The following is a 9,070-nucleotide window of genomic DNA, read 5'->3' as shown; positions in this document are numbered from 1 at the left end:
CCTTTTGGGGCGACAGAAAAGCAGAATGAACAATTGCAAGGTAGGTTCTTTTTGAGTTTGACTTCATTCTGTTACCAGTGCCTGTGTATGTATATGTGTCTATTCAAGGTTAAAGTTAACATTTAGAAAATGTGTAATACCGACATTGAAGACATATGACATAGGGTGGCAGTGATCTGAGACAAAACAGCAAAACAGAACATAAATTTGTGACAGCAAACACCGACATTGAAGACATATGACATAGGGTGGCAGTGATCTGAGACAAAACAGCAAAACAGAACATACATTTATGACAGCAACCTGAAAAATAATGCATTGGCCCAAGCAACAAGTGGGAAACTGATCAATGTTTCATTTCAGCAAAAACTTGTGATGTATTCCAATATTCATCTACAAATGATTCGTTTTAAAGTAAATATGGCAATTTTTTGCAAAAATGTAGTTGTATAAACGGCTTCTACGCATTAATGAACCTTCCCGCACGTAGAAACTGTAGCCTTGATAAGAGGAAATGCAATATCTTTTAGTTGACAGTTCTCACGACCGAAATGGCCTTGGAAAAAACCAAGCAGAAGTAAGGTGATCAATAATGCAGGAACTTGTTCCTTTCGATAAATGCCAAGGATGTCCTACTGCAGGTGTGGGTAATTTTATAACAGGTGAATACACCTGAATGTGTATTATGCTAATGATGGCCTAATTTGCATAATCTATGCAGAAACTTCATATTCCCTTTGCGTACATGCTACAGATGTCAATTTGTGACAGCAACCTGAAAAATAATGCATTGGCATTCGTTTTAAAGTAAATATGGCCATTTTTTCCAAAACTGTAGTTATATACACAGCTAGCTTCTATGCATTAAGGAACCTTCCCGCAGAACCGTAGCCTTGATAAGAGTAAATGCAATCTCTTTTAGTTGACAGTGCTCACGACCGAAATGGCCTTTGGGAAAACCAAGTAGACGTAAGGTGATCAATAATGCAGGAACTTGTTCCTTTCGATGTCCTATTGCAGGTGTGGGTAATTTTATGTAAGGTGAATACACCTGAATGTGTATTATGCTAATGATGGCCTAATTTGCATCAGCTATGCAGAAACTTCATATTCCCTTTGTGTACATGCTACAGATGTCATATTGGATGTGTATGTACCTTTAGGAAATGTAAATACAAAGGCGTGTGCATTATGCTTATGAGCCTCATTTGCATAATTTATGCATAGACTTCATATTTCCCTTACGGCATATGTCATAGATGTCATATTGGAGGTGTAGGTAAATACAAAGGCGTGTGCATTATGCTTATGAGCCTCATTTGCATAATTTATGCATAGACTTCATATTTCCCTTACGGCATATGTCATAGATGTCATATTGGAGGTGTAGGTTGCTTCATGGAAGGTGAATACAACAAAAGGAGTATTATGCTCATGAGGACCTCATTCGCATAATTTATGCAGAAATTTATTTCCCCTTACGGCTTTTGCTACAGATGTCATATTGGAGGTGTACAACTATTTCACGACCCACGGGGAAATTCCATTTCATTCGTATTTTCTATGTAACACTATGGAAAAAACACACCCTTATTTCATTTTTATTTGATTACAGTCCGTTGGGGGAACTACCTGAGTCATAACTATTGCCAGGGAGGGAATACATTGTCAATCATGCCTCGATCAAATTCCATCAGTGTGGAACAAAGAAGAAGGAAGAGAAAAATAACACAATTAACACCAGAGGCTGCCGAGGCACAACGGGCATACAACAGGTCGTACATGCAGGAGTACCGGTCAAAAGAGACACCAAATGCCACTGACAAACGACTTGCAGCTTTTAGGGAGCACATGCAGAAGCGCAGAAAAGAGGAGACGCCAGATGCCACTAACAAACGGCTTGCAGCTTTTAGGGAGCACATGCAGAAGCGCAGAAAAGAGGAGACGCCAGATGCCACTAACAAACGGCTTGCAGCTAAAAGGGAGCACATGCAGAAGCGCAGAAAAGAGGAGACGCCAGATGCCACTAACAAACGGCTTGCAGCTAAAAGGGAGCACATGCAGAAGCGCAGAAAAGAGGAGACGCCAGATGCCACTAACAAACGGCTTGCAGCTTTTAGGGAGCACTTGCAGACGCGCAGAAAAGAGGAGACGCCAGATGCCACTAACAAACGGCTTGCAGCTTGTAGGGAGCACTTGCAGAAGCGCAGAAAAGAGGAGACGCCAGATGCCACTAACAAACGGCTTGCAGCTGTTAGAGCTAAAATGCAACAGCATAGAAAAGGCAAAGAAATAACAATTGACAAATGTGCGACTGCTTTCCTTGCTAAAGTAGCTGAAGGCCCTATTTATGCCTGCGTTTCCTGCTGTAGACTCCTCTACAGGGGTACAGTGTTGGAGATGAAGGCTGTCAACTATTCACAAAACCGGATCACAGAGGAAATTCTCAAATTTGGACAGAACATAAAAACTAATGGAAAATCCTGGATATGCAGGACTTGCCATACAGCTCTTAAGCAAGGAAATGTCCCTACGCAATCATGGCTTAATGACATGGCCCTTGATGACATACCAGATGAACTTAACGATTTACGGCCATTAGAGCTCAGACTAATCAGCCAAAGAATAGCATTCATGAAGTTGGTGGGCTTGCCCAGAGGAGGACAAAAGGCCATTCATGGCAGCGCTGTCAATGTACCATCTAAGTTACAGCCAGTAGTATCCCTACTACCCAGACTGCCAGAAACGGCAGAAGTGGTTGCATTCAAACTAAAAAGAAAATTGTGCTTTAAAGGCCACCATATGTATGAATATATTCGGCCTCAGTGCGTTATGAAAGGACTGCAATGGTTACAACAGAACAACCCATTGTATAGGGATATTTCCATTTGTGAAGACTGGGAAAGTCAGTGGAAAGCGACTGAAGGTCCTTTATGGGAAGCACTGACTAGTAATGTTGCTGATAACATAGAGCAAGGAGAGAACACAGTTTGTGACAGAAGCACCCATACTACTGGCTGCAATTTAGATGGTACATTGACGGCATGCCCAGCCTCCGTTACCCCATCAACTCTTGATGAAAACTATTCACGTAGTGTGCCGATTAATACTATATTGCAACATGAACAAGCTACAGATGACGAAAGACTATCTACTGATACTGGCTATCTGGTATTGAGACGTTTGGCAAGGAAAAGGAACCTCAAGATTATAAATGTGGCTGGTGATGGGAACTGCTTTTTTCATGCCGTCTCAGTCTCCCTTCCTGCAGCTGGAGTGCAGACTATCCCAGGCCCCGAGATCAGAACACAACTCATTCAATACCTGCAAACCGCAGAGGCCGAGAAACTATTCTCCGGTTTCCCAGATATCACCAATACCCAAGTAGCAACAACATGTGACACACTTGCAGAGAAAGAACACCAACAGTACCTATCTTACATTAATGACTTACGAAATGGCAAATGGGCCGATAACGTGGCGGTCCAAGCTGTTGCAAACATGCTCAACATCAACATCAAAGTTGTGAACACCATCACTCCCGACTGGACAGTTAATATTCACCCACGAGAGCCGGGAAGTCAGAACACAATTACACTAGGGCAGATTGGTGAGCGCCACTACGTCGCACTGCAGGACGTTCACGGAAACGAAGATTCACAAGCTGAGAGTTCCACCCAACGCATGGAAGAGGAAGATGAAGAGGACAGAATTGACTTTGAACAAACAAGCAATCTAAGAGGCATACCGTATGAAACCCTGTTGCAGGAGGAACAGGTCGCAGATGGGGACAATATATTCTCCCTTGCACCTGGGGAAAATCAGACACCGTTTCCCTTCCTTGCAGACGATAGATTTGAAGAACTTGCAAATCCGTCAAAGTACCCATTTGGTAGTGGGGGTCTAGGAGACAAAGATAAGCGGCAAAGAAAAATCACGTCAAAGAGATATTTCAACCAACGTATCTTGCATATGGATGGCAGGTTCGCAAAAGATATAGAATACCTCCTCACAGCCCAGTACATAACAGAAGCAAAACAAGTCTCTGACAGTATCCAGATAAACTTGAGGCAAACTAGAGGGCAAACGTTTCAAAACAAAAGAATAAATGCTGGTCTAATGAAGAACACGGTCAATGTTCAAGCAATGCTTCGCACAGACAATGCGTACAAATTCATGAAAAACATTCGCGGGTCTCCAGCCTTTTGGAACTCAGTCCTCCTCGACCTCCTCGCTATGGTACGTCAGCTGGGAATTCCCACCTGGTTCCTTACTCTTTCCGCAGCAGACATGCAGTGGCCAGAAATAATCCGCAGTATCGCTCTCCAATACGGAACACATCTGACAAATGATGACGTCAAGATGATGTCATGGGAAAATAAATGCAAATGGCTCCGCTCCAACCCTGTAACAGCAGCCCGCCAATTCGACCACAGACTTAACCTTTTCTTCAAGGAGTACATAGGAGGAAAAGGCCATCCGATCGGTGAACTTCAAGACTACATGATAAGGATTGAGTTCCAGGTGAGAAACCATATGCATTTTGACGGTACTTTGTGGATCATTAAATATGTTGCACACATATTATATAGACTATCAACCTCTACACATCTTGTTGTCAATATAAAAAAAAAACAAGTAAATTTTTGCGGCAACTACCTGTTCCTGTTTGTTGTTATACAAGCTTAAAACAACAATTTACGGTTACGATGGTTCCTTTCATTCATACATTTTCCTTCTATCTTTGTCAATATAAAACAAAAAGAAATACTTCGTAGCAACTAACGTCACCTGTTTCTGTTTCTGTGTACGTGTCTGTAGTTGTGCAGGCTTAGAAGCAACAATTCAAGGTTACAAATTATGGTTCCTTTTCATTCATGCATTTTCCCTCTACATTTGTCAATATAAAAAAAAGAATGATTCGCAGCAATCACCTGTTTCTATGTACATGTTTGTAGTTGTGCAGGCTTCGGAGCAACAATTCAAGGTTACAATTGTTCCTTTTCATTCATACATTTTCCCTCCATATTTGTCAAAACATTGTATAAAAAAAGGAATAATTCACAGCAACCACATATTTCTATTGTTTTACAGACTTACTTATCATTTGGTATACCATACTATGTGAGTTCAGTCGTAAGTTCAACCTTCCTGAACATTTAAATTTCATGATGAACCTTTCTTTTGCCCACCTATTTTCGGACGCTCGCATCAGTTTAGATTTAAGGGTTCCCAGAGAATGTCATCCATATAATCAAATCATCATGGCCTTTTGTAGAAAACAGAAATGCAACGCAAGCAGTCATATGATGATTTTGACATGTTTTTCTTTATATGAATGCATCATACATCATAGAAAGAAAAGAAGGGGGTACATGCAGATAGTATATTGAGCATATTGACCTGGGCAAATTATACCTTTACCATGTACCTGATATACAATAATGAAGGACAAGATGTTTTGGCGGCTAAAACATTGCAAGCTCCACTTCTATAGGTGCGGAATAATGATGATTGAAATAATGTATCTACAATGCATGGTTGCAAAAATAGAATGTTAGAAAATTAGATGTCCACACCAAAAAAATGTTTCAAGTAGTGCTGTGTACTGTGTACCGGTACTGTACCGTAAAAATTGATTAGGTGCAGGTCCAAAATACCGGATCATGAAGTACCGGTACTGTACCGATATAAATTTACACAAAGTATGTGCTCATTTTGCGACACCTTGGAACAGCGTTACTAATATGCAACAAATCATTCAGGCAGGCCGGGAGTTTTGATAGTAGGGCCAAGAGAGTTTGGGAGTTGGAGACCTAGTTTTGTTCTGTGAATTAAGATACATGTACTTACAAGTTGTAAACAGTTTATGACGTTTCTGTCATCATTGATGAAGTTCAGAAGAACGCATGTTACTTTTTCACATTATTTGTTCAGGTACAGGTCCGGACCTGTACCTAAACCCCTGTACCTGTACCTGTACCTGATGTTACGTTTAGGTACGCAGCACTAGTTTCAAATATTCAAACCCTCAGCTCCTTTTCGGCTTTTCTAAGCTTAAGCTCCGAGTACAAAAGTTGTTCGTCAAGTCATTTCTCCAGGACTTGTGTAGTTTCTATGATCTCACCGAAATATGCCGAACCCCAGAGACAAGATATTACCGTCTGCTGATACTCATCTTAATTGTCATAAAAACCGTCGTCGAAATTCCATCTCCACATTCCGGTTCAGTCCGGTCGCATACCGACTGCTTGGGGTATGATGTAATGCGTTAGTCTGTCAACCATAGTGACTGGTTAGTTGGTTGGTTGACTGATTGATTGATTGATTATTTCGACAAGCGATCGAAACACAGTTTTACAATCTAATCTCGAGATCCAAGCAGATGTTTTATTTGTATTTTGTTTAGTTTGTATTGCACACCCAGTAAACCACCTTCAATGCGTAACTCACCAGGTTTGTACTGAACAGTACAAGCTGCATATCCGGACAGATTTCTATGATCCACTCACACCGGAAAGGATTCCTACTCTTTTCGATAAGTGTGGTGGGTTCTTTTAGGTGCTCAAGTTGAGGCTCTCCTCAAACACGTCCGATCCGGGGGACGTCCCTAACCGAAGCTAGGTACTCATTTTCACATGCAGAGTGAAGTGAGGAAATTCGTATAAAATGCCTTTCCCAAGGGCACAGCGGCAACGGGACAGGTCAGGGGACCCCGAATTCGAAGCCAAGCCCTCTGGATTCTGGGCCAAACATGTACACCCTACCACTGCGTCAGCGCTTCGACACATAAAGTTTCAAGATTCCGGTACCTTGAGCACCGGGACTTTCTTTCCGTCGCTTCGGGAGCCGGGAGCTTGTGAATGTTACGATAGGACCTTTCTACATCTGCTTGGAGATTAGTAAAAATGATGCTTTAGTGAAGATTCACGTTTCTTACTATGGACTTTTTCTCCTGTGACAAACAGTAGAATCATTTTTCTTGAAACGTAATGTTTATGTTATCTGTTATGCACGCGTGTGTCTGTGTACATCTTATTTCACACGCAGGTAAGGTTACCGCAATCACGTCTTAAGGAACGATAAGACATGAGCGAAGACGACTCTCCTGACTACAAGAACCCGCAGGACGTGTGACGTCGCCAAGGCATGAAATCCTCTTGTCCGACAGCATTCCTCTCCCGGATACAGATATGACGTCACTCTAGTGTCCACAGCTATCAAAGATAAACATAATTCCTCGCTTCAGTGCGTTTGTGTCTCTTTGCGAAGTCAAATAAGTCGTACGACATTTCGTCTTACCATTAAGAAAGCCGAGTCGTTTCTTCCTCTTCTTCTCCGTTATATATATTACGTGCTTAACTCAAACACGGGGCCTTAATTCAACGTCCTATCCGAGGGACATCCCTATCCGAAGCTAGGTACTCGTTTCCCAGTGAATGGAGTAAGGAGGGTCGTGTAAAATATCTATATCTATATAGACGGAATAACCGCCCTTCGGCGTAACACACCGGCTTCGCAGGCACGCGGCGCGAGGGCAGCTGGTCACACCGAACGACATGTCACATAAAAGTGCCTTTCCCAAGGTCACAAGATTGTTGACATGACAGGATTTGAACCCGGGACCACTTGGTTCTGAGCCGAACACCCTGCCGTTACGCCATACGACCCCACCTAAGTTAATCGTACTATTATTTAGCACAACAAGTTAAAAATCAGAATCTAGATTGCTCATACTCCTACCCTCTAGTTCCAAGTACCCAACCTATAACTTGTGTGACTTTGCAAATATACACAAACTCACTGAACCCAGGAATTGCGTTTATTTTTGATAGCCTACCGACAGTCGGCCAGTATCTATGACGACTGCCTTTTTCGTGACAAGACAAGCCATGATGATAAAATGTTGCATACACCTCACATTATAATCCCCATTATGATAACAATATTCATGAAAGATACTGTCTACAGTAACGTGATCTGATAGTAGACAACAGAACAACAACCATGTTGTAAAGTAATATGTACAAGAAATGCGGAGGGCGTTTTTTGTCATTCGCAATATGATTATGAATATGTCGTAATGCATGATAATTTATCTAAATCAAAACATATGATAGTGAATACTGCATTTATATTTCTTTAACAGAGGCGGACGCGACTGTATCTAATGATTTTGTTTTGTTTTGTTTATTCTTCTAATATTACAACAAGTGACTGAGTTTGACATTAATCCTTCTTCTGTCCGTTTATCTGTTTCGACAAAAACAACCACTTTCTGTAATCCCTTTTCTGTATGAAAACACCACCACGCCTACGTCATCCCTGTATTGGGAAGATATACATCCTTTTGAACTTTGAATACACGAATGTCTTTTACTGATATCCTCTTAAAACTTTAACAATGCCAATTTGTGTGTGGCATCCGTACTAACCAAGCGTCGCTGCACTTACTACATACCTGCCTCGCTCTGTTACTGTCAAACACACAAAATCACATTAACGTGTCGACCAATGACAGCATCACGTCCACTTTGTCCAATCAGACGTAAGAAATGTCAACCAGGAGGCTATACACGTCTTTCTAAACGGCCTGACATTCGAGTTACCTGTCTAAATTATACCTGTCTATTGTTTAGATGCACCTGCCCGAGGTACCGTGTCACCTCACCTGACGCTACCTGTGCTGAAGGTTCTATTGTTTCCCCAAATAGGTAGGCCAGAGACCCGCCTTAGGCGAGAGAAAGTCGGCTTTGAAACCGTGAGAAAATTTTCACTCCATTAAGTCATGATAGGGACGTTGGCTTGGGATGTCGCCGGGGACGTGTCAAGCTTTGTGGTGTCATAATCTGGATAAATACCCCTCTTAAGGAAGACAGAAGATGAGCAACTTAAGAGATCAGAGACGAGAAGGGTGGACAATTGTGTTTTAATCAGTGTAGTCGAAAACACCAGTCGACTTGTTTGTTTTGAATTAACTTGAGGGTTTCTGCATTCTTTTGCTAATCTTACCATCTTCAAACCACCTACAATTCGTTCCATGTCACGGATAAACAGACTTAAGTACGAG

Source organism: Branchiostoma lanceolatum, chromosome 9 (assembly GCF_035083965.1).
Source record: "Branchiostoma lanceolatum isolate klBraLanc5 chromosome 9, klBraLanc5.hap2, whole genome shotgun sequence".
In the NCBI taxonomy this organism is placed as follows: Eukaryota; Metazoa; Chordata; class Leptocardii; order Amphioxiformes; family Branchiostomatidae; genus Branchiostoma; species Branchiostoma lanceolatum.
Note: the sequence above shows the minus strand (reverse complement) of the source record.